Consider the following 27,928-nt stretch of genomic DNA (forward strand, 5'->3'; position numbering starts at 1 on the left):
CCCTTCGCGGGATAAGTGGATGTGCTTTAGCTATTTAAAGGTACTGTGTGTGTGTAGTGGGGACACTAAAGAGCACAGTGCATGTTACAGGCTTGTTCTGGAACCTAAAAATAAAAGACCTTTTCTCATGCTCATTGTGCTGTTAATTTCCATCATATCTACACTGTAATTTTGAATACTTGGACAAGTATGTGCTAGCACTTATTCTCATAAGGATGTGTAGCGTGTGCAGGCACACATATGCCTGTGTGTAATTAGTGGTTTGTAGTTGTTTGTTTATGGACATTAATGTATGTGTCCACATTCGCAGGAACGCAGGTGTGTGTGATGTCGGGGTCTCGGGGCCAGTGAGAGACAGCTGTAAGGGTTATGATCACAGTGCTCTCATAAGGACTTTATTTCAGCTCTGTCCAACCCCCCTCAGTCGACGGACAGGTGGGCATTGGGTTTAGTTTCAGAACTTTTCCCCCTCCCCCTTTCGCTTTCGTTTCTTTTCTTTTCATAAAACTGCCTTCGCAAATGGGTGGTAGTGATCCACGAGGCGGCTCAGTCTGCAGAGACCCTGCTGTGACGGGTAATAGGTGGGCCTGTGTGTCCATCATCTGACATTTCCTCTTGGATAAATCAACACACTCGGCCTGTCACAGTTGTAACACTGTACGGTTGATTTAAATAGCATTTGTTTGTGTGTGGGGGAGCATGTTTTCGCTCGGGCCTCTGCATTTCATTCGCAAACTGTGTGTGTGTGGAGGGTAAGTCCAGGGTTTAGTTTCACTGATTCTTACAAATCTCCCCTTGAGTGAAATTAAGGCAGGCAGACTTTTAGGAAGGGTATGTTTGTTCAATGAGACGGATATTGAATAGTTGCTATATATGAATACTTACTTGCAATTCAGAATGCTTTTTAGATAGTTTGAAAATCTGTGAAAATTCAGTGAGTCATTTTGCTAATGGAAATAAGATGTCTTTAATATGCAAGAGCAGAGCACAGCAGTCCTTAATGAAAAGCTTGTCAACCTTCAGGTCACAGGATGTTGTTAAATGTCAGCCGTGGTAAATGTGACTTCAAGAGGATCCTAATTTAATTTAAAAACCCTCAACACTGAAGTGCTTCCATTTTTAAAATAGAAAAAAAAAGCTGTTTTTTTTTTTTCAGTGTCATACGTTTCAATGGGAAATGTCACAGCCTTTTATTAATGTTTTTCTGAATTCAATTTAAGTTTGGGGAAACTCCTTGCTTGCTTTTTCATACAGTTTTTTTTTTTCTTCCACTTAAAATGAAAGTAGAGTCCTGGTGGTCTTTCCAATGCCATTGCTTGTCATCTCTTAAATAATTAGTCTCTGAGGTGTGTTGAAAGCTTTTATACCAAATGGCCTTGCAGCAAAAATAATTTATTTAAAAATCATTAATTTGTCTTGAAACATATATAGTTCTAGTTTTCTCCACTTCTTCTAAGGGATCATGTGCAAACAACCTCATGTGCTTGTGCATATTTCTCTTATTAAGTTTGTGTATGCAAATTTCCCTCTGATCATCATTCATGTGCATCCCACTTTGGAATGTAGAAGATCTGAGATCTACAATCTCAATGATTAAAGCCTTGTGATTTATTTTCCATCATTTTACAACAGGCAGGGTTCAAACACTAATCTATTCTCTCATTCTCCTTATTGTGCTGGCACAGCTCTGGGTTTGACATTTCAGCGCTGAATGCTTAAATGTGTTTCTCATTGGAGCGGGACTCTGAGCCACATAGTGTTTCACGCATGCTTCCCTTTGAAATTGGGAGCACGTATGCATAAAAAAAAAACACAAACAAATGTTCGCCACCAAGCACGTTCAAGTTGTTGCCTACAAACCGCCAATGCACATGATGTGCACAAATAGCTCGTGGGCGACATGTTTTTGGAATTAAAATATTACAATGCAATTCAGAAAAATATCTACTCATAAATGTGGATCTTTTTTCGGCATTAGCCTCTGAAAGTGACTTTTAGTGCATCGTTCTGTGTTGTAGATGTACCGATGCAGCTCAGAAAAGTGTTGGCAGAAAAATTGTACATCCCGAGGAACACATGGCAGTAGCATAGAAAAAGTTACAACCTAGGAAAAGCTAACAGGCTTGCTAACCAGTTTTTGGCAGAGCATGCTAGGGTTTGGTTTCTCAGCTTTTCTTCTTGAGGCCTTTAAAAAAAAATCTCTCCTGATTTTACTAGCTCTCTGTTTTCCCCTTGCTATGTAAAATGATTCATTAGTACTCCTCGTATTCAAAGAGTATGCAGATTTAGACCAGTTGTTTCTGTATTTGTGAAACAATGTTGCTAATCCCTTTCACAAACACACATTAGAGTTCACCACACACTTTGAATCTGATATTCATGTTAAATGCTATTTTATAAAAAAAAAAAAAAAAAAAAAATGTAAGCAAAAGGTCAACCCTGACTTGGCCTGAGCAGAGTATTAAAAACAAAGCAATACATAGTTAATAGATTTAAGAGTAAAAAAGGAGACAAAATGAAAAAGTAATCCTGTTCCTTACCTGGGACAAACTTTGATTGTTTTAAGCAGCATCTGATGGTATAGCAGAATATGCTAATTTGTCACAGACTAAATTGAAGCAGAGAATGCTAAAGATGTGCTAGAAGTACACGCAAAAAAGTTGAGTGTGTGTATTGCTGGCTTTGTTGCACCCCTTTCTTGCCTGTTATATAGCCTACTGCTCACCTGCACACTTAACCCCACTAATACTTTCTCACGACTCCCTATGCTGGAGACCCAAAGCGCTTATGTCAAGTCAGATTAAGTTAAGCATTTTGTCAGCTCTATAGTCTAAACAGAGGGTACGAATACTATACTGCTTGTTTCATGCAAAGATTTCAAACTCGCAACTAGATAAGATGAATATGGTACAGTAATGCTAATGTGATGTTTAGAAATGGGATCTGAAATCAGGTTTATAAAGCACATTACCATATTTTGGGGAAAACTAAACATTTGGAAACAACAGAGACATTGTTTACAACATTTCTGCTCATCTACTTAAAAATTTTATAATGAAATAATTGAAGAACAGGTTATACTTCACAACTGAAAATGGCCACTGAGGTTCGTTGCTGGTGAGTTATTATTACTGGAATCAATGAAGAGCTCCTTCCAAAAATGTCAGTTTTGTAAAATACTTCTACAAATGATTACTGTTGTTTTTGTTTTGTCATAGTATTGTAAATACTATGAAATACCCCCCCCCCCCAAAGAAATTAATACTTTTAGCTAAGATGCAGTAAATTGATCTAAAATGACAGTAGAAAGTGAATAAATGTTTATTGAGAACCAAACGAACACCCTATTTACCATCTCCATATGAATGATGAGCATGTGATTCTTGTCTGTCTGGCCAACACTGATGTTGTACTGAATGTACTGGTAATGGTTGTGCCATGTTTTAAATTAGCTCTAACCTTCAGAAGTGCATCTGTGTGAGGGATGGAACAAATTAAAAAGTATTGGTAGGATGGCTTTACAAAGACAGCTTGACATGGACTATCACTGGAAAGATATGTAAAAATATAACTGGACAAGTTCATAAGACAGTTTGGAAGCTCAGAGAAAGGTTTTTGAATCTTGAATCAGACACCAAGTGAGAAGTAACATCAACAGACAGACAGACAGACAGAGAGTCACAGAATGAGAGGCAAATGAACAGCAGGGTATGTGGGGCTATTTCCGAGAGAATATACCCTGGAGAAGAATCCCCCAGAAATCTCCATTAATCACCTACCCCGTTCAGCAATCCAACTAACTAGAGAAAGATGTGTGGCCCTTAACCTGCTACCGTTAACTGCCTTTGAGCTTCCTTTGTTTGGGCCTTTGGTCTAGACAATCAAACTACAAGATATAATTAGAAAATTTGACAATCGATTTTTATTTATACACTCATTTGCAACCCATGGCATCAAAGCTCTCTATTCAGGCCGATGAAAACAGCCTAAAGTGTTAAATGTAGTTTTTCTTCTGGAGATTGAAGAGGCTTCTCAGAAGGAGGATGGTAATGGGGGACAGGCTGTGGAGTAAATTGAATTAGGCAGGGCAAGATGACTTGTAGTAAGAAATGAAATGTCATCCTGGCAGAGGCTGGAAATGTAAAACATGTGAATGTTAAACAGTGCGGTTCTAGCGTCGCCCCTCTTCCCCCCCACCTATTTTTTCACCATCTTCAAAATGCTGACTCCACTCATATGTTCAAGTGTGCCTTGCATAAATCACAGCCTGTGGAGGGAGATGATTCCACTCCATCTGAAACGCACACACTTACAAACATTCTGACTCACTTTTTGAATCTCTTTCTGAAGTTTTCCCACTTTCACATATGAACACTCTAGGGGTGTAACGGTTCATATTTCTTGCAGTTCCATGTGTATCATTGTTCTGTGGTCATAATTTTTGTAGCTATTAGAGGTGCACTGATTACAAAATTTGAAGCTAATGCTTATATCAAATATTTTTTGCACTGTGATCAGAGGATAGAAAACCAATTGCTGATATAAATTTTCAAATTGCCCCTTTTAGTCGACTTTTACAAGCAAGAAGCCACAGGCTTTATCAAAATGCACCACAGTAGGATAACAGAAAACAGTTTTTATTTTGTAAAATGTCAATATTTGCTCAAACTATCTTTCAGTTTTTTGTAATTTTTTTATTTTATTTTAAAGAAATGAATACAAGCTAGAATGGATAAAATTGATCAAAAGTGACATTGAAGGCATTTCTAATGACACAGGAGATTCTTATTTCAAATAAATGGTCTTCTTATTTCAAATAAATGGTCTTCAAATGAATGAAACTTTTGTGAGCATAAGATACCTCTATCAAAAACATTAAAAAAAAAATCTGACTGACTGCAAACTTCTGAATCTGTGTGTGTTTACAGAGGTGCACATGCGCTCTGACTATCAATATGAAGTATTAGTGCACTTTTTGCAGCCCCCCCCCACTTTAGTGATGCAGAGAATGAACATAATTACTCTTGTAAATGGACAGCACACAATTTCTACACATTAAATATTTATATTCTGGGAGTCATCGTTAGGCATGCATGCTGAATTGTTGATGGGGAACGGTTGGGCCCCACCCATACATTCGGCAGAGTAAAAATGCATTTAGTAATGGCCCTACACATGTATTCACACTCGCGCACACACCCTCGCTCTTTCCTGTGCTCTTAATACGTACATTAAACTGCTGAATGAACACTGTGTATGGGTTATGGTGACAAAGAAACTCATCAATCATTAATGGCTCATTTGGGAGGGACTATCAGCTTTTCAAACAGCCACTAACTGAAGAAAGATTCCTTGTGTTGCAGGAAGCCAAGCGCCACAAGTCTTGTCTTTGGCTATAGTCACATTCGCTTAACGTCGTGGGTGTTTTCTCCTTTGGAATTGTGATCTGCATTGTCAACATTCTCACCAATGCACATGTTGGCCTATATGATCATTAATAATATCCCTCAGTTACAATGCCTCAAGAGACAAAACTATAAAAATCAACATTGGAATTGAATTTCATTCAGCTGCATCGTATCTGAATGAAATGATTTGGGAACATCATTGCTCAACTTGTTTTTTTTGGTACCTTGTTTTACGTAACTCTTACTTCTGACTCACTTTGAATTGTCACGTTACCATGGGCCTCGAACAACACACCATCACACTGGCTTTCTGTGAACTTAATACAAGTCTAGCCTAGCTGCTATCACTTCTTCTCTCTAATGGAGGCAGTGAAAGTAAAAATGATAAACTCTGGGTTCCAGGCACACAGACAGGGTGAATAATCCCTCAGTAAATGTGGAACTGCAACTCAAATCTTTGTTTTGCTTTGGGTGGGGTGCTGGGCAGAAGGAGAGCCAGGTCAAGTTACTCCGAGGTGTGAGGAAGGCCAGATTCAATCAAATGTTGGAAACGGTCTGCACGGACCACAATCTTCAACACACAACACATTATTTTAGGCTTATAACTTCCGTTTGATCATGTCGGTCAGCTGAACGGGATGTTTGCATAAACGTCCGCTTCAAAACCTAAGCACATCCGTGTTCAGAACAAGGATTCTCATCGAGGCTGCCAAGAGCATGAGGCTATTGGTTGAGCCACATACTAATTTGAGTCTCCCCACAGGATTGTCCAGTCCAAATCACTGGTCTATATAACTACATCCTCTGTCAGCAATGAGTGCCCTGTGATTTGTGTTTCTACATCGTTCAATGAGTGAACTATCAATCCATTTCATTTCACCTAAAACTGCTTTTGTCAACTCACTTCAGAAGCAAACATTTGAAATGTTTGTTAGCCAATTTGACCCTACTGTCTGTCTGTCTAATAACAAATAAACTCTCTAGTTCTATATATTGATAGATATAGATTGATTTCTCAGATTTTGAAATGACTGTCTGCAATTTATTTTGTATTTAAATAAATATTAAAATAAGAAAATTTAAAATATTGAATATTATTTATTCATTTCAAATTGAAGAAGATACTCCACAAGAAAAATCTAGGCCAGAACCTGATTGGATTGTGAAAAGAGGGTGTTACTTCTCAGAGAAACATCTTACGAAAATGGCTAATTGACTATTGGTTAACATTATCTAATAGCCCGTGCAGCCAAAGTGATGTCAGCAGAAAAGGAAAGTTGTTTCAGACGGAGAAAATTTTACATTTTGATGACATATTTTAAGGACAGTCATTTTCGTTTTTTTTTTTTTTTTTTTTTTTGGAATAACATGCTCTGATAAATGGTTCACAATAAGACCAGTAACATGCATTAAGAAAACAGATAGAGTCGATTTTGATTTCATGTTGACTCTAAAGATATATTGTCTTCCGGAACCTTTTATCTACATTCTCCTTGGTTTCTCTCCATTTCTTTCTCCCACACTCTTATACTCACACTCATTGACACAGTGTGTTACACATGCATGCAGGTGATGATATGCCTGAAAGTAGAAGATCCATCATTGTCCCTGGCTGGTGTTCGACTGCACATACACTCATGCACATCCCTCTGGCTTGTGTCTATAGCTATAGCTTAACATCCATACTCAGCTCAAAGGGAGAGCGCAGAGAGACTCACATGTTCATCTGTCCCCACAGCCGGGATTTAGACAGTATGCACACATTTACAGAACAAACTCCCATACACTATACATGTTCATAATAGCTTACATGCGCTATAAAAAAAAACTTGTCAATTATGATGAAAAACCAATACCACCCTATAAACCTCTTCCAGAGAAGCAAAACATCTGATTTGGAGATGTTTGAGTCATTCCAGAGCCTTCGGTGCAGTCGAAGGCAGCCATGATTTTTCCATTGCATGAGCGAATAAAAACATCTTCCCACCCAACGGGAGCAGGAGGGCTTTTTCATTTAGCCAGTGAATGGGAAGACTGTGGCTTTCAAAGCAAACCATTTTGATAGTTAACGCGAAGCCACTTTAAAGCACAGCTGCACCACTGACGTGAATAATACTACTTAATTTGTCTAATCTTAGCCCAAATGCCTGGTGGTTGTGAGGGGGTACGTGTGTTTGTGTGTGTGTTTGTTACCATGTCTTCCATTAGTCTGTTCAGCATTTGCGTTTTGTAGCCAAATCTGGGTTGTAGTCACATCTGCAATGAAATAGAGCAATCATACATGTATCATATTGAAAGCATATCAAAAGTTTGTGTTTTTGAATGTGCATGTGTGTGGGATCGGGTTTTGTGGCCAAGTGTATTAAGTCTCTGAAAGCAGAAAGCGCCGTGTTGTTTTATGCCTCTCTGCTCTTTCATTTATGTCAGATCTGTTGTTCGCATGCTGTGTATGCTGACGGGAGAAAGGGGGTCTCGAGAGTTAAAAGGCCAAGTTTTGGCACACGCAGAGTCAAACTGATGGAGGAGATGATTTTTGGTTTCTTTTTCAAGGCCACTGTAATTTACTCCAGCTCTATAAAACTCTTTGAATAATAAAAGAGAGAAATGCTTACATATATGTATTTCGGAAACTATTTGCCAATGCCAGGGACTGTAAAATTCAGCTTCCTTATATGAACTGCATTGATAGACACTTTGAAGGTTTCATTGCTAATGCTTTTAGAACATTAACAGAGCCTTTAACTAGTTTTGCAGCAATGACATGTTTGGGTAAATGTGTGACGTGTGGTATGTTCTGTTTTATATTTGCGTTAGTCTATGTAATTTTCTTTTCTTTTTATTTGGCTGGTGTACTTTTGATGCATTTCTCATGCATTTAAAATTTTTTTTTTTTACAGCTTTCTCTTTCCTTCGTTTACAAATTGTGGAAGTCTGTCCAATTTTTTTTTTCTTATTTTCCCCCTTTCAGTTTCACTGGCCACAGCCAGTTTGGCAGCATTACGTTTACTGCACATTTTATATTGCTTATTGTTACCTTCAGGCTGAAAATCATAAAACGAAACGGGGGGCGTTTTTAGATACTCAATGGTGATGTTTAGGGTGTTTTTGGAGATGATTCCTCATGCTGAGAGGTCAGTTAAGTTTTGACTGCTCTTCTCTGGGTTTCATTAGCACAGGAAATGTCCCATGTAGACATGCTTGGTGGCAAGTGTAAAGAATACAATATTTTGTTTCTCTGTTTAGTTTTCTCTTGTATCATTCTAAACTGTTAAACTTTTTTTTTTATCAATATAACACAAATACATTTTGTTACTTTTTTCCCCATGCAAAAACCATTGAAACACACACACACACACACACACACACAAATGACATGCTGAAACATAATATAAGTGATCCATATGATGTGTGAGCTATATTCAAAGTCTTCTAAAGCCATGTGGATGATCTATGTGAGAAAAAGAGCATATTCATTGAATCATTGTTCACAAAACTTGTCTAAATGAATCATTCACAAGAATCATTTGTTCTTAACTGTAACTCCCTGACTCTGATCTGGTCTCAAAGGTTAAAAAATGAAACATATAAGTGACTAACAACTGAATTTTTTCAAACCGTATGACTTTAGAAAACTTGGAATATAGACTCCGAGTCATATGGACCACTTTAAGGTTTTTATCACATTTCACATTTATTGCAATTACATGGAAAAGAGTAACAAGCATAGTCTTCAGCATTTTTGTTGCACAGAAGAAAGTAACATGATGGTGAGTAATTTCTTTTTGATTATAGACATTTATGACACTGCAGTGCTATCAGGAGAGATTCCAGTCATTTTTGGACATTTGTTTTCCCTGAAAGTCTCATGTATTTCAAGCTAAATATAAGCCATTTACTAAACCAATATTATACTGCCATTTAGATAAATTCAGAATTTAGAAAATACTTCTTTACTTTTAATTATGCTTCATTGCATTTTTCATTGTCACGCTCTGCACTGACTTACTCGGTTACACCTACTGTAGGTGCATATAATTATATTACTGTGCAATCAAAACATACTCAAATGCTGTTCTTTGCCCCATGATTTGCTCTCATATGCTTCAGTGGCAAGAACTGATCTTTTATACTAATTAATATTAATTTGTCCCTCAATGCATGCATTTAAAATAACAAATGGGCTAGCAGAACCCCTCCAACAAACACCTCTCTCTCTTCAGTCTTTAGATGAATACGGGGTCTGCAACAGTGCATAACAGCAAATGTGTTCAGGTCCTGCCACAGCCAGCCCAACTTTAATCCCGCTTAATGCTCAGAGTCAATTTACGCTCCCAAACACAGTCTAACTTTAGTCTCTGCTCAAGCTGGACAAACCCCCTCCAAAAACCCCTAAACCACTCCAGAGAGAGCGTAGAAGACAAAGGAGAAGACAAGGAGGCTGTTTATGTGGAGTAAAATGTAATTTGACAGTTTTTCAATAGTAGATTGACAGATCCCTGTTAAAAAGTAAAAATGTTTTGAAGCATGGCAGCTGCTTTGAGGTGGTGATGGTCCTTAGTTGGTCATGAGCTGGTCCTGAGTAGGAGCTAGTTGCTTAGGACCAGCAGATGACCAGCTCATGACCAACTAAGGACCAGCTTATACCAGCTCAAACCAGCTGCCATGCTTCAAAACATACCTAATCAGCAGATGCTGTTTTTTTTTTTTCAACAGGGATGTCACATCACATCACACTGGACCCAAACCCTGAATCTCCACTCTCAAACCAGTAAATTATTTCCAAATTCATTGCAAATTCATAGCTGCTTTCAATAGGAATTCACTGTGATTCTGATTAAATTTCCAATTTCAAGTAACTTAAAATTAACATATTGTCAGCTAAAATCACAATTTTTCTAAATAAATTTAAAATCAAAAACTTAGTTATTTGCAGAACTAACTCCGACATAAAACCCCTTCTGTCTTTTCTGTTCATTTGAAGTATTCAACTCTCTTTGTGATGTCTTCAAAGTCGGCCTTCTGTCTGACTTTTCCCCCAGAGTCTTTAATATAACTCTGTACAAAAGTGTGCTTTGTTGCAGATTGTATTACTAGTTTTCCTCCCCTACTTGGCTGGAGACTCAGCGCTCTACCTGAGGAGAGGTTTCCACCGATGCTTATAAATGTAGCTGAGCTTTTCTTCTGCCTTGTCCCTTAATTCTCAGTATTTGGGCCTTCTTCACAGTCTCCCTCCATATCCTTTATGAGCTGTGAAGTGACCACAAGCCCTAAGCCCCCTGTGCTTAATATGCTGCTGCTCTCTCTTTTTGGCTCACCTATTTTTTTTCAGTTTCCTTTCAATAGCCTCTGGGAAAAATGTATGACTGAAAAGGGGTTGCAGAGAGAGAGAGAAAAAAAAAAAACTTTGACAACTTTAAAAGGGAAAATCCCTTAATGCATCTCCAACCTTATCTCAAACACCTCAGTATCTGTCTCCAGCGCCAGGCCTTTGAAAGGATATTTCAGAGCTGGAAAGAGCCAGGAGGAGACTGGGTCTAAGGCAGGCTTGGGAATGAGTTATAGGCCCTTTAGTGTCTGGGAATCTCAGAGTTCTGACCAGGGCTTTGACCTGCTGTCTGAACCACACGTACAGCAACCAAACTACTGCTACACAACCTACACACTAAGAGCATGACGAACAGAAGAGAGAATTTACAGACATTTATGCATGCACCACTGTAATTACATTTTAAGTGTAAAAGTGTAAGTTTTTACACTGCACGTTTATTCAGTAAGGAAGCATTAAATTGACAGTCAAGACATTAATATTGTTACAAAAGATTTCTATTTTAAATAAATGTTGTTCTTTTGACATTTACATCATTAAAATAATTTTGAAACAAATTACCCGTGTGTTACTACTAATGAAATCAGCATATGTCTGAATGATTTCTGAAGGATCATGTGACACACAAGACTGGAGTAATGGCTACTAAAAATTCTGATTTGCCAAATCACTTTTTTTTTTTTTATATATTCAAATATGATTGTATTTATAAAACAAATGCAGCCTTGGTTAGCATAAGACATTTCTTTAAAAAACATAAAAATAAATAAATTAATAATAAAAAAAAAACTTTGGGGAATCCTTATGAAATCTTTTGATATCTTTGTCATCATCTGCCTGTTCCCCTCTCACAGATTCCTAATATTCCTATTGGGAATAGTTTTTTTCCTCAGTCACACACTAATCACTCATTCACTCTTTGCAACTAATTAATTCACACACTCACTCTTCTGCACTCATTTACTTGCTCATTCGTTCACGGTGAGCCCCGCAGCCCCCGGTCCCTCTCTCACCCTCTCTGATACGGCGACTTTAACAGGCTCGGTCCAGTGTAGGCCGATAAATCTCCGGCTGAGGATAAAGTTCAAGTAGATAAAATCAAACAGATGTCGGTAGGGAGGTTCACTCTCTGTGACCCATAAAAGTGCTCTCATCAAAGCCTGGAATCATTTGTTTTGAATTATGACTCTGTTTTCGGAGGGGGAGGGGAGGGCACGGAGAGAGCTGTTTGCAGTGTAATAGGAACTGTTTATCTGAAAACAGTGTGGGGATGCCAGCGCACAGCCCAACCCTGGGAAACTCACTAGTGACAGACGCCTGATTGACAGCTGTCTAGGTTTTTGTTTTAGATCTGTTTTGGTTGGATAGTAGTGAGTAAAAAATAAAAAAAATATTAATATATATATATATTTGTGTGTGTGTAAATGTATCCACATTATGTCTACTGTTTTAGATGATCACAAACATTAAGACTGTGCAATTGATAAAAAAAAATAAAAAAAAAATAGAGATGGCTTATGTAAATTGTGTGACAAAAATGAGATGTTTAAGCCCCCTAGACAATATTTACTATCTGTAAGTGTTTTGGATCAGGATAGGTGATAAGATCTTAGGCAAACCCAAATAACAAGCTTATGAATTTGAGCAAATGTTTGCTTTCTCTGGCTCATCGGACGCTCATGATATTTTCTTTCCCGTCACTGTTTTATTCTCGACCTCTCGGAGATAGTGCCATATGAGGGTTGTATTTTCAGTGGGAGTTCAAGTCAGAGTTAAATAGTTGCTTTATCAGAGTGATCTGGCCCCCAGTGCTGGTTAAGTGAGGGCCATGACTACAGAACGCTTTCCTACTGAGAGTCTGCCCTTCAGCCCTCAGTGATGTATGTTTTTACAGCGAAAAGAAATACAGTCCATTTGGCTTCATGCTTGATACAACGGATTTCCAACTGTCGTCATAATTCAGGCACTGAGTGTGTTGTCTTTCTCTGGCCTGATAATAAACTCGCCTTTAATGTGTCTGTGACATCGGAAGCCGCAGGTCAGTGCATGAGAGAAAATAGAAAGAGAGAAGGCCGAAAAAAAAAAAAAGTGTGCTCTGAGTTAGCATGCAACCGTGCATTTTGTTGTTTCTTTTCTGACCCCCAATTTTTTTTTTCTCTGCATGTGATCGTACTGTCATTATAACTTGTAATATTTCTGATCTCATGGTTTTCTCATGATCTGTTAATATTTGCTTGTAGTGAATGTGGAGCGATCACGAGTGGAGGTGAGAGGAGAGTTCTGTTTCTCTCTTTTTTTTTCATTTTTATTAGTCTCCAGCTCTTGACCTTGTTAGTCAGTCACGGAAGCGTGTAAATCTATCTGACTATACAACTGCATGTTGAAAAGTTACAGCTTCTCGGGGAATTTCACCTTGACTTCTTTATACTTTGTTGTGAAGGAAACCATTTCTGGACAGCCAGAGCTCAGCTGCCCTCGTATCTGCTCTGAACCTCTTATATGGGAGTTGAAAGAGATGGCCAGATAGGGAGAGGGTAATACATCAGCATTTATGTGTTTCTCTTAATTTTTGTCAGGATTTTATGTGTTATTGCAGATGATATTCATATAACTCTTATGCCTAACATGACTTGATGTGTATCCAGCTTTAAACAATGCAAATATGAATTTATGGTATTGGGGGAAAAAGACAAATATATTGATGATTTATGGCCATTTTTAATGTTTTTACACTTTGTTTGTATTTCTCTTTGTGTAACTGTATGTCTGTCACTACCAATTTAAGCACCTCATAGTCACAATCTCCAGGGGGCAGCAACAATGACAGCTGTAGTTGAGCACAGAGTCAGTGCTTTATATACAAATGATGTGTATAAATGTGATTCACTGTAATATTTTTAACATTCCAGGAAGTTCACGATGTTGTTTTTAGTGAAAAGAATACTGTTAGTTCATGAACAAAAACTCTATAAAAAATAGAAGCTGCATTAGAAACCAGCACTGTAATTAAACACTGTCTGTGTTCACTTTACCCAGCAAGGGGTGTTTTCTTAAGAAGCTTACTTGGTTTTGAAGCACAATTGGAGTAGATTGTAATCAGGAGTCATAACGTCGGTCCTAAGATTTAAGTTTCATGTCAGCAGCTCCCATTCGTAAATGATGCACGGTAAGGAGTCCTATTTTAACCATTAAACCTTTTACAAATATTTACCGGACTTTATGGCTAGACTTTGAAAGTTTCCAATAATAGCTGTTAATATGTATTTTAGGATTTTAAATGCTGAAGGGCTGGCATTACAAATAATAAGGAAAAAATCAAACAACAAAAGGTCTTGACCACACCTGGAAAGTCCAAGGATGTGTCTGTTAGAAGTGGGAATTGTAGAGTGACATTTAACTGTTACTGATGACAGAGGAGGGACGACCTTCACATGCTTTACATCATTACGACTACTCTTTCTTTCCGCCGTAGTGATATTGAGACTAGACTGGTGATTCATGCCACTTGGCAAGTGCCTAATTTACTACAGTGTTTTTGCTGGCAGTCTCCAGAACTGATAAATGTGTTAGGAGAAAACAGCCTGGCAGAGGGGACAACGCAGAAGTGTGCAGTGTGACAGACATTTATTTCACACTGGTAAACACACACATTCAAACACAAATGCTCAAAAACTGCAAAAGTGCTTTATTTGTCTCAAAGTGACATCATATTACTCAGGCAATGCAATGCACTTAATATTCCTACAGAATCACAATGTTTATATATATATATATATATATATATATATATATATATATATATATATATATAGTTTTATATAAGCATTTTTGGAAATTATTTGGTATTTTCAGTGACGTGTGTGTGAACGTGTACTCCCTTACTTGCTTGTCCAATTGTAAATATGTCTGTCTTTTTATGATAGGAGACTGCTCTGACCTGTATAACCTCAGTCTATTGCCCTCAACCTCTGTATGTGTACCTTTGCCTTGCTATTTTAAAACAGCAACCCAATTTGGTTTGCATTAGAGAGTTTGCTATAGTTCTGCTAACAGAATCGACCCAATGACTCATCCATGACTTAATGTCCTATTGAATTGAATGGAATGGTGGTTAAGACTCTGATAGTGTCTAGAAACAAAGTAAAAGAAGTGTCATCCAAAGTCATGTTCTTATCAGTTTTATATTCATAATGATTGCATTGTTTTGCTTTTTGTTTTAAACATTCATAGGTGCGTTTAACTTTTGATGTACCAATCTGAACAGAAATAATGTACAGTAAAATTTTCTTCTGTATTTTTTTTTTCAGTTTTTGTTGAAATTATGCAATACAGACAAAATACTAAGCTGACCTTTATTTAACTGAATTGAATTTTACAAAATTGAAATAGTATCCATCACTATTATATCATATTATACAGGCATAAAGAACCAGTTTTCACTCCATTGTAACGATTTGCATTGCCTGCTAGCACACATAAAATATGTATTTTTCAATTATATTGTTTAACTGGTAAAGGGAAAATCAATGTGAAAATTTGTGCTTACCTGTTTATTCTGCTTCCTTGCTCTTTTTGAGTTATTTAGTAAGTCCTACAGTGACGGGTCAGATTGAAGTCTAAAGCTGTCAGTTATCTCTTAAGAACACGTCAACATTAGATGGTAGACATTCACTCAGTATGAAAGATGTCTTTGCAAATATTTTGTCTTTGAACTGTGGCCTACTTAGTATGATCACAGCCAGGGCCAAAGCTTGTCTTTTCAATATGTGGGAACGAGAGAAAAAGCCTGGGTTCAGATCAAGCTGCAGAAATTTGATAAAGCCTCTATCAAATGGATTACAGTGAAAAATGTTACACTGTTTATTACCGTATGATTATTTGAATGATACGATTTAATCGTGCGATTATGAAATCAAAGAACTCGTTTTGCGATTATGAAAGCTGTTTGCATATAGCCAGTGAACTATGGCTCTATGCTGCTCCATCTGAAAGAATATGAAAATACTACATTTAATTAAAGTTTTAACTCCAAACTCACTTCATAATGTGTTTTAAATAAATCCTTCTGTGAGATGATGTGGCTTCGCAATTTATTGCCTTTGCGATTTAACTTCAATTAATCCAGCGGCCCGAACACTGTTATGTTTACAATAATTTCAGTATTTTTAAACCTTATGATGTTGACAGTTTAAATTAAATTCATTAAATTATGATTACATAAAATGATTATTAATAAATTATTCAAAGCAAAAAGCATATATATATATATATATTTTTACAAATCTAAATGTATTCTGTTTTTTGTTTTTTAGGAAGAGTTTGCACATTATCTATGCTATCCAGTGAGAATGCAAAAAATACCTGTGACCCTGTGTAAAATGTTTGTACCAGAACAATAATCTAAATTATCTGGAGCCTTGAGGGACAACAAAAGTTCCTTGTCAGATTTCATATCCTCTGAATTATAATTCATAGACATGGGGAGATGAAAGGTCATCAAAAAAAATAAATAAAAATAATAAATAAATAGTGAAAAAAAAAAAAGAAAATCCCCCCTCCCCTCGTTTCCCAGCCCCTGTGTTGCACATTCATCCTTCTTATTACTACAATGGAGCTTCACCTTCTCTTTTTAATCATGGCTGCAGATATTAAACTGCACCGTCGGCTGAGGCTTGTATGGCACAGGGATTTACGGGGGATTTGCATCTTCCTGTTCTTCCAGTTCAAATATCTATGTCTTCACCGATCAAATTATCATAACCATAGTAGAGCAGAACTCTCCTCCAAAAATACCAGCAAAATAGAAATGTACTATAGGTAAGAGCAAGAATACATGGAGCAAAAAATAAAAATAAAAAAAAATAAAAAAGAGAGATGATTCCAGTAGCAGAATTGGAAGTACAAAGCAACAGTGTTTCTTATGAATAGTTGCTTAAGATTAAAGATGACTAACTTACTTTGTTTTAGCCTGATGCAAAAGTTTTCTTTTATGCTAAATATATAAAATACAAGTAAAAAAAAAAAAAAAAAAACTCCATAATAAAACACTTAAAAAACAAACAAAACAAAAACAAACACACCAGAATTATCACTTGAATTTGACTCGATAATCACATTAAAATTATAGCAATGGAAGATTTTAAAACCGTACTTCTTGAAATGTTTAAAACTGATTGCAATTAAAAAAAATGTATACAGTATTATTGGTATTTTAGCTATTTTAAAACAACTTAACAACTTAAAATATCAATTAAAAACGCAAGCTGATGAACTTCAAAGGTGCAGGATATGACTTGGTTGCTCCTCTGAACTTCTGGCAACACACACAGATAGTCTTAGCTTATAATTCCCTTGTATCATATAGTGCCGCGTCGAGCTGCATTGCGTGACTCGGCTGAACGTATGAGGCCTCTGTGTGCAAGGACTCTGAGCTGAGATTTTTTTCTTAATTATTATTATTTGTTTAATTTTGAGAATGTAAGCTGAGCCTTGGGGTCGGCACGGCAGCACAGTGTTTGAATTGTTCAACATCTCACGCACTTATTGCCAAGAAAAGTGCTGAAAATACACACACCTATAAAGGCACCGGTATATCCAGCCTTAAAAATCCCAACCTGGAGAGTGTGGGAAAGCAGGCTTTTTTTCTCTCTCTGTCTCTCCCTCTTTCGGTTTCTTTCTCTCCCGTGCTGCAAGAGCAGGTCAAATCCTCAGCTAGGTGCCCGAGGCTGTCTTTCCCGTTGCTCTCTTTTGCAGTGCACCTCTATACCAATTGAACCAAATCCCAGTAAAGCTAGAAAAAAACAGAGCTACCCCTCTGCTTCCACTTAGGAGTTTGTTTAACCCTCTGGGGCCAAAATAATTAAGATCTATATATATATATATATATGTATATGTGTGTGTGTGTGTGTGTGTGTGTGTGTGTGTTTGTGTGTGTAAGTTCAATCTCATGCTTTTTTGATGTTGATGTTATTTTGGGGGTTGAAAGTAATTCTGAGAAAGAATATGGGGTTTGTGTGAAACTGCGTGGATACAAATTGGACCACATGTATTGTTTGTGAGGTTTTAATGAAAATATCAGCCTTTTACATTGTATTTAATAAATCAGATAAATAGTAACATAATTGTCTAACATAATTGTTTTATTATTTATTTATATATATATATACTCATTTTACTGTCATTTGGCTATGCATTTTCTCTGCTAAAGACTTCAGATGAACATTAGCACCTGTAGCTACAATTTGAACATTAGCACCTGTAGAGATTGAGAGACCCCTGTGAAAGCAATCCTCGATTAACTACAACTGGGGGATTTTGCAACATTATTTTACAAATACTGAGGAATAATTCATATATTTTCTATGTGCTTGTATACAAGTATATATACCTTCGCTTTGTAGAGCACTAGTTTAATTCTCAGTAGTCTTTTCCTGTAATTCTGAGGGGGCAGAAACAACCATACATATCAGACGAACAAACAAGAAATTAGATTGTTGAAATGGCAGGTAGAATATTTTACTCAATTTTTTATTATTATTATTATTATTATGATTATTATTATTATTATTATTATTATTATTATTGTTATTATTATTTTTTTACCATTTTCCAATCTTATAATAATAATAATAATAATAATAATAATAATAATAATAATAATAATAAACAATTATTATTATTATTATTATTATTATTATTATTATTATTATTATTATTATTTAAATAAGGTTATATCTCTCAAGTCCTTAATTTCCTAAATTTGGCTGTTCTTACTTATATTAGCATATCTCATCAAGCAACCCTTCCTGCATTCTTTCAGTAATAACAATCGAAAGATCCATGAATTCATTATTTTGAATTGCTTGGGCTAAATAATTTAAGTGTTTCAAAGCTGGAATTAACAATTTTGTAATATTTAAAAGAGAAAAAACTGAAGTACATACAGTATCTGAACATATATAAACACATCAGAAAATTGCAAGTATTCGTACAAAGTGCATAGGAATAATTTTAAATAAGTCAAAAAGTTTCATACAGACCTGCTTGTGTAATTTGTGTTATTATTATTATTATTTTTTTGTTGTTGTTGTTGTTGTGTATAAACAAAACTTTCAGTACAACAACAAAAGCACTAAATTAATAGTCTGTTTTTAATAACAAACTACTGCATTAAAAAAAAAAAAAAACATTCTGAAGTAATAAAGGTTTATTGGTTTCATATTGCAAGGGGAACTGTAAACAATGAATGTTACGGTATTTAATATATTATTAAGAAGAATAGTGCTGTGCCAGAACAGTAAAATTGTAATTGATGCAATTATTCTCAAGTTGCATCACCTAAATTGTTTTTTTTTTTTTTTTTTTGTTTGTTTTTTTTTTTAGCCCAGCATAGCAACTTGATTACGTAAGGCTGAAACAGTACTACTAACACATGATCTTACCAATGGGCAGGCGTAAACACATCTGCATGTGTGTGGCTTCTGAAGTCTTCGAAATCCCAGGCCTAGCTTTAATGCCTCACTGTGGAGTTGAGGATGCCAGGCCTAGAGCTTTACAATGCAGCATGGCTGGGATGCTTCAGTGAGTCACTGCTGGGAGTACAGTGGCCTTCTGTCAGGCGGCCCTGGCATTCCAGCATGCTTGAAGCTCAACCTGGAACAACAGGCAAATTATGAGGGTGATGTGCATACACAGACTCCGCATCTCTCTTTTTGAGCGCACACGTATGTTACATGTGTAAGGTTGTGACCTTCACAGAGAGATTAAGTGCACCTATGATGAGCTATATTTATCAAACCATAACAATAGGTGGAAAACTCTTTACTAAAGCATTTACAAGCCTGTGTATATGGTATAGTCTCAGTAATCCAGAGGATGTGTGTGAAGACTCCAAGGAACATTCTCACATAAGCCTTGTCTTTACATGCATTCTGAGAATATTAATAGCGACGCATAAGCACATCCGATAAATACTTAAGACTAGTGGCTTTTCGTGCATCACAAACACAGGTCTATAATAATGCTAGATTTGCCAGCATATGTGTGTGAGGGTATGTATATTTATATACATATACTCTCATACATATATGTAATATGCCATAAGTGCACATGCATATGAAGCCTGTTTCCTTTAACTTATGTATTTTAGTAAATCCTTTATAAAAGGTACCTTTTTAATGCTCATGTGCTGTTTTATTCAAAAGTAAATATGTGCTGCTTTAAAAATAGTTTATCTGGGTGGGATATAGTTTGCTGCACTGAATTCATTCCCACAAGATGATGACACTTTTCAGGCATGGTGACGCTTTAGCAAAAATACCTCAAACTTCATAAAAGGGACAGCCCTATGCCAATGACAGTGGGAGCCAAATATAAACAAGCATACCCCCCATTAAGCACACTCACAAGTCATTTGGTGTGTGTGTGTGTGTGTGTGTGCATGGTCAGTAGTCTGTTCTTAGAAGTAGACTGCTTGAATCATTGCTAGCTGTCTCTCACAGTGGATCTGACTTGGTAATGTTGCTTTTTTACGGGGATATTTTGCTGCTGGTGTGATGATGGGGAGGTGGACTTGGACTATGGGAGCAGGGTTATTGGGAGGCCAGCCAGATTCATTGTTATAAAGCAGAGACACATATACAGGCCAACTCCTGGAGTGTGATGGCAGAAGACACAATGAACACTTAAAAATATTTTTTAAAATGTCTGTCTGTTTATTTATTTTGTCTGAAATATCATTGTTATTAATATAATGTAACAATTATATATTTATTATTATATGTATGTATGCTACATATAAAATATACACATATGATACATTGATGATGATAATATTTGCAGTTAATGCATATATATTTTATAAAATATGTATTATACACTATACATATATTACACACACACATACACACACACACACACACACACACACACACACACTCAAAGTAGAAAATTATTCTCTGACATAGCTTATCTCTTTTGCACATGCATAGATGTACCACAGGGTATACCATACTGCCTGCCTTTATCTCTCTTTTGAAAAGTCTTCTTTTTTCTCAACCGGCCACCAGTTTTGAGGGAAAAAAAAAAAAAACGACTTAAGGTACTAGTGGTGTTTGGGGTCCCATGCTTAGCTAAGCACACTGCCCAGGCTGGCTGTCCTTATGGTTAAATGAAAGGTAAGTAAAAGTAAATGGACTTTCCCATTGAATGTTATTGCTCGAGGACTGGTGCAGATGGTTATTGATCTGATGCACGCATTGCCATTACCGCGGGGATGACAGTCAACGTCCAGACCCTTCGCCAGTAAACAAGGTTATTTCTGCTGCCACTGGGAGAAATGAGTGGAGCGATAGAGAGGAAGAACGAAGGGTTTGTCTTCCCTTCCACTCTGTTCCATATTGATCTAACCTGCTCTGTTTACTCTTTAGCAGCAATAACAATATGTGCCTGGAGAAAGTGTCCACAGTAACATTTACTAGGATACGCGCACACACACACACACACACTGATGTTTACCGCACTATTCACACATGTAGTGTATAAGAAATAATAAAAGTGCTGTTTTTGCTTCATTACAAATTATTGCGTATTATTGCCGTTATTTTAAATAAATGTGTGTTTGTGTGTGTGTGTATATATATATTTAACTGACTTATTTTTAACTCTTTGAATTACATTTTTCCATGTTTCAGGTCAGAAGGGTTGCTGAAGAATGGCTGTAACCGGTCCAATACCTCACCTGTACCTTCAGTGGACATAATGCCTCGAGCCAGGATGAGTCTGAGCAGAACTCTGGACTGCATGTGCGTCCTCTCTCCATCTCTCTCCCTCTGTAAGACCATAGAACTTCTGCTAAGCCATTACACAGGTGACAAACTTTCACACCAAAACCCCCAGGGTCCAGTTCATTGCTAGAGCTGATATCTCTATGATCTCACCTATTTTGCGTCTTTTGCTACATTTCACAGAATTTGTCTAATTATGTTGAAGCTTAAGCTGTGCAAAATAAAGACTGTCATAGAAAAAGATTGATAAAATATTGTTTTATTACACTCTACACAGTAATCAGTCAAATAATTGTATAGATGTACTGAATTTGCCTAAAACACTGACTACTGCAAAAAAAAAAAAAAAAAAGTTGTCTTTTAAATTATATTTGAATGTCCTAAATTAGCATTATATGCTAATTTTCATAGAGCATATTGGTAATGCATTAACAATCCTAAGTGCTCTCATTCTATGGAGAGGACCGAAAAATGTGTTTCATATCAAAACAGGTGATCTGCATTCTCTGAAGGACTCTTATGCCTGGATGCACATGTTTTCTACTTTCATAGAACCTTCTCCCAAAGTGTAATCCTTTTTAAATTGCCTGTGGCCACCAAATATAGCGGCAAAAGTGTGTCACATTTCTATATTTCTTACAGATCTTCGGGGGCTTATGGAGATAAAAAGGGAGACAGCATAGACTGTAGGTGAGGGACTGACTACATGTAATTGAGTCCAAGCTCACACTGCCAAAATATGTGGAGGCATGCATGGATTCCTCTAGATTAGCAATATGGGCTTGTTTCCGTGGTATTAGCCAAGTATCTTAGCAACAGGATCACAGCAACCTCACACATCGTGATGTGCAGCCGCATGTAATAACCTGAACATAATCTTTTTTCTCCTGCTTCCTTTTCACCTCCTCCCGTGCTTTCTTTGAATTTCGCTGGTGATATTACCGATACATATGTTCGGTTTGAGATCTTTATTTAATAAGATGAAACGATGCAGTGGAGATTTGCTCTGTGTCATGAGTGGACAGGGCAGAATGCCTCAGGAGCTTATAGGAGCTCCATGTCTTTTGTCTCAGATTGACAGGAGTCGTGCTTACCATGCTTAAGCTCGGCTGCTTAGTGTGTATCTTTGAACTGAGTGGAAAAAAAAAATTAAACAAAAATGCTAGCAGAAACCTTAATATCAGCGTGCAGTTCAGATTCAAATAGAATGCAAATTACCTCTACAACTGAAATGTCATTTTAAACATGCCACACAGCGGCTGTGCCTTCTGGAAGAAGTCATTTAGAGTAAATTGGATGATTTGGAGTTCTACTAATCCTCCTCCATTTTCTTCTCCACCTTTAAGGTTACAGGAAGAGTAGAAAGCGGAATATGGGAAGGCACAGCGCTAATGCTATCCACCCCACTGATGCTAACACTAATGATTTGGCTGTGACCTTCATCATCTCTGAGAAATCTGCATGTGTACACAAACATACAGTATAGCTCTGTTACTTACCAAATTAAGAGAAGCTAAGCACACTACATTAAAAACTAAATCAAAACAACATGTTTGAAATCAAACATTATATGAGATAAAGTTTTCTTCTTCTTTCTTTTGTTTTCATAAATAGTTTGTAGTAGGTTGTTTTCCTTTCATTGCAGAGCAGATTTTTACTTTTCCCAAATAGGCTGGTTAATGTTATCACATTGAATGAAAATGTACTGACTTTGCTCACACATGGTATAACAACATCCTCTTGAAAAGTTTATAATTTTTTTTACTTTTTAATGTTTTTTTTCCCTAACCTTCTCTGGTGTTCCCCATCAAAACGTTTTAATTTTTTACCAATAATACAAGATTAAGTAAATGATTTTCAGCATGGCACATGAGTTACCAGTTAATCTCCACAGTGCAGAAAAGTTCAAATCAAAATAGATGTTAAAAATATAAAATATTTCTCAGAAAAAAAGGTCATGCAAAAATGCAGAAATTATGTATACATATTATTTACATTATATATATATAATATATATTTTAATCTTTGATTTACTATCAATACACTTTCAGCCTTACCTTCATTGGAAAAAATTGATCCCTGAAGTGATCAGGAATCGTTGTAGCACTTGTAGTATCTCTTTATTCTGTGTGTAAAACCTAATGAAAACTTTTACTCTTTCAAAACAAAATGATCCAGTTCACCTGTTTTTCTTCTTTCTCTTCACTCTCAGCAGTATATTCTTTCCAACATCCATTGCTTTTAGCCATTTAAAGGGCCAGCAGACTGACCCAAAGGGGCCATTACAGTGTGGTTGGACCTCCTGATTTACACCCCTTCATCCAACCCAGGGGAAATATAGTCCTCAGATCTACACACAAACACACGTAGACACACTAGCTCTGAACGCAGGGACACTTTCACTCTTAGCCCCTTAATTCTTTTGATTTTTCTTTTGCATGACCCATTCCCTCTTGCTTAGGACTGATTGAGTAGTTTGGTTTGTGTGGCTACGACAGACATACCCGCACACACACACACGCACGCACACACACACACACACACACACACACACACACACACACACACACACGCACACACACACACACACTCCACCCGTCTGGCCTGAGCTAATTTTATAAAGTGCAAAGTGAAATATGTGATGTTGTATTTATAGGCTTGATTTACATTTTATAACAAAGAAGATTTATTTTAAGTTTTTTTTTCTTTTTATTACATTTGAAAAAAAAAAATCAGTGAAACAAATTGCAGAAGCAATAAGTATGATATGAATGATAAGTCAATAGAGTCCTTTGTCTCAGGCAGATAAGATAAAACTGCTTCTAAATTGAAATCTTAAAAATAGCTGCTCAGAGAATGCTTTAATGGATCATCAATATTAATTGATGTTGAAAACAAATACCACATGTGCAGCTGTAATTCAAACCCATCAGTGTACTGTACACTCATGATCAGAGTGATTCAGCAGACATATATTCTCTGAGCTCTGTCATGTAATTTAATCTCTTTAAGTCTTATTTTTGCACTCTTAGACAGCGTCTCATAATCACAGCAGTCAGACACACTTTTGAAGTTTTGGACGACTCAACTTTCACTCACTCGACTGTTTATTTTAAAGTTTTATTAGCTCAGTATTATGCATGCACCATGTCATTTTTATACATGAATAATAACAGATTAGCTTGTATAAGTTGTCAACATTATGCTTTTTTTTATCCACCATGTTGTAGTTTTCTTCTTAGAAGCCTGTTTCAATGCTGATGATCTGTCACGTTTGGTCCAGCATAACATCAGAACCTGTGGCAGATAAATTCTGTAAAGGTCATCACAATAGTAAGCCTTGCATTTCAGGGACATGACTGCATCCAAGTCTTTTGGGGGAAGACTGACTTCTGCATGCAACACCATGCCAAAGTAAACACAGAAAAAGTGAGACCTAATTAATCCTCTCTGGCCTACGAGCCTATAACATGTTCATGAGGGCCACTGCTATTGCCATGACAATAGACTTCATGTTTGAGTATACTTCAATGTTTATTCAGGGTTTATTCCTAAATTGTGAAGTGGACTGAAATTTAAAAAGCTTACTTTTATCAACAAATTTCTGCCATTTTAAATGTTATCAGCACATCAAATTCAGGGAAATATAGGATAAATATTATATAGGTGTTTGAGATGTTATAATAAATCTGAAATAGTGATAGATCTGCAACCCTGCTAGTGAAGCTTTTGCCACTGGTACAATGTGAGAACACTAAAGTAAAACCCCCTGGCACATCCCTGGTGTTGTTTATAGGTCTGGTTTGCAAAGTGTGGTGCTGGGACCGCTACTCAAAAGATGAAACCACACAGTATAAAAAATAACTGCAGTTTCCGATCTATATCATTACTCAGTTTTCCCCCCTTTTTTTTCTTCTACGTGTGCATAGAAAATAATCAAATATACACATTTCACAATAATTTTTAGCAATGCTTAAAAGCGTAAAAAAAAAAAAAAAAAATACAAAATTGTGCAAGTAAAAGCTTCTTCTTTTGGTGATGTATTTTCCATACATGTTCTGATGTGACTGTTATAACATGTCCATCATAATATTTAGATATGTTTTTACTGTGTAATTGACTCATGTTAGGGTGTAAACATTAACTTTTGGATTCATCACATACCACCATTACAAATATACATCACGAGTATTATGTATTGAACATCTGCCTTGTAGTTTGTGTCCAACTCCAAAAAAAATAAAATAAATAAAAAAATATAAAAAAAAATATATATATATATATATATTAATATATATATTAATATATATATAAACTGTTACAATTATCTTTTCTTTCCGTCATTACATTTAATATTCATGTTTCATTTGTTACAAAACTGTTATTCAGCATGTAGGCTCAGTTGTTTAGAAAGAACTCTTTGTGTTAAGAGCAAAAAAAGAAAATCTCTGAGAGAGTGCAGTGTGAGAAATTGTGAGAGAGAGATTTGTAAAATGTAGTGTAGTAATAAAATCTGAGGTTAAACGCATGGATCTAGCCATAAGAACAAAACAAAGTGCTCATTTTCTCAATTTTTACAAGGATGTGGGGTTAACAGCCTATGATTACCTATGTCAGTCTAAAAGCATTTATCTTTGAAAGAGTTTACCCTGAGCAAAACAAAATGTGATAATGCATTTTGAAAGGTTGTATACTCCTGTGTGCATATAAAAGGAACTTCATAAAGTCAGACATAAAAAGAAGAATCTCTTTTTGATTCCTATTAAATGACACCATGGCAAATGACTGTGTCGAACAGCCTTTGAACACTAGGGTTTTATTGATAGGAGAGAGAGCACATGCCTCGATTTATGAGAGGAACTCACATAAACTATTTGTGTGAAAGTTCCAATTTTATCAGGATGCAACAGTACCATGGGGAGCCATTGGCTTTGAGTTGAATTGGATGGGGAGGGGGGTCTGAGTTCTGGTGCGACTCTTCAGTAACGAGGGGAGGACAGCTGTGATTCTAGATTAAAGATTTTTCATTCCCATTCCGGAGCTGTTCCCAGTGGCACAGTGCGGTGCCTCTGCAGGCTCATTGTCCATCACAAGCATCTATCCTTCAGGGAGCCGTTGTGCGACCAGCTGCTGTATGGACAGGAGTGTTGAGAAAAAAGTGGGGAGAACAGTGAGGGCATTTTTTTAAGAACTGCACCCCAATATTTTTTTTTTTTTTTTTTTTTTTTTTTTTTTACTTATACTGCATAAATATGAGACAAAAATAGTCAAGGAAAAAAAGTAGCTGAAAAAAAAAAATAGTTATTTAATTAAGTATTTAAAAAGACTGATTGCTTTTTAATGTATGCCAACTTTTAAAATGACAGGTGTGAAATGTTGGGTCACACGTCAATCGACCGTTTTGCAGAGATTCTCAGGAGTAAAAGCACAAATCCGAAACCTGCTCTTTAATTAATCTGCCAATTTCAGAAGATGAGATAACATATTCGCCGCCTGTTTGGCCTTTCATTTTACAATAATATGTGACGACATATCACTATTTTAATTGCCTTTTGATCTACACCATTTAATCAATAGAGGCTGTCAGGAATAATTCTGCGATGAATGAAAAGACGACAAGCGTGTTGTTCATTTTCATCAGTGTCATGGCGACGATTCTGGATTATTTCAGGCTGTTCTGTATGCACAGAATTGTGGGAACAATTATCAGGGCTTTGAACTGTTACGGAGCAGGAGGGGGTTGGCAAATGTTTGTGTGAAAGTGCAAGCAGGATATTGATGAATGCAGGCCTTCAGGGTGACCAAGTTTGTGAAGGATTCCCAGGATAAACTCACCTGCTGCTTTTTAAAATGAATTCCATGTGAAAATTCTTGTTGCTAAAATATATATATATATATATATATATATATATATATATATATATATATATATATATATATATATATATACATTATTTAGTAATTCTATAACTTTAATATCTGTTATGGAATGGCAATACCAAACATTATTAGGTATGCACTATTAAACAATTGAATGCTTACTTCATCATTCCACATATTTTATTTATTTACATTTTATTTTATTTTTGCAACATGAATTCATTCGCCGTTTCATTTGAACCCGAAACAATAATAACTGTAAAGGAGCGGAACACACAGAAAAAGGTTAGTGCATAGTGCTCGTGTTGCTCAGTGGGGGGTGGAGATCGGTGGGCTGGTTGGTGACTGTATGTTTGCGTGGGCGCAGAGACATTTTGTCTAATATCTCTGGCTAAAGATGTGTAGCTGAAGGGGGAAGGAAGGCATGAGAAGGCGAGTTTAAAGTTTTCCCAGAGCTTTGTTGGAGGCAACAACAGAAAGAAGCTCAGTCTAGACATGCAATTGTACACAAGAAAAAAAGAAGCAAGAAA

General features: G+C 36.4%; 1 long non-coding RNA gene across 3 annotated transcripts in view; it reads left to right on the forward strand.

Annotated features, from left to right (window-relative positions):
- The window catches only part of LOC128027169 (uncharacterized), a 77,247-nt gene extending 54,595 nt beyond the window's left edge, over positions 1-22,652 (forward strand). For 2 of the 3 annotated variants that reach the window (XR_008186640.1, XR_008186639.1), the window contains exon 3: positions 21,426-21,764. This is a non-coding gene — a long non-coding RNA (uncharacterized LOC128027169). Of the gene's footprint in view, positions 1-21,425 lie in introns of all 3 variants that reach the window. The other variant, XR_008186641.1, reaches the window with a different exon arrangement.
- Positions 22,653-27,928: the final 5,276 nt, after the last annotated feature.

Source organism: Carassius gibelio, chromosome A14 (genome assembly GCF_023724105.1).
Source record: "Carassius gibelio isolate Cgi1373 ecotype wild population from Czech Republic chromosome A14, carGib1.2-hapl.c, whole genome shotgun sequence".
NCBI lineage: Eukaryota > Metazoa > Chordata > Actinopteri > Cypriniformes > Cyprinidae > Carassius > Carassius gibelio.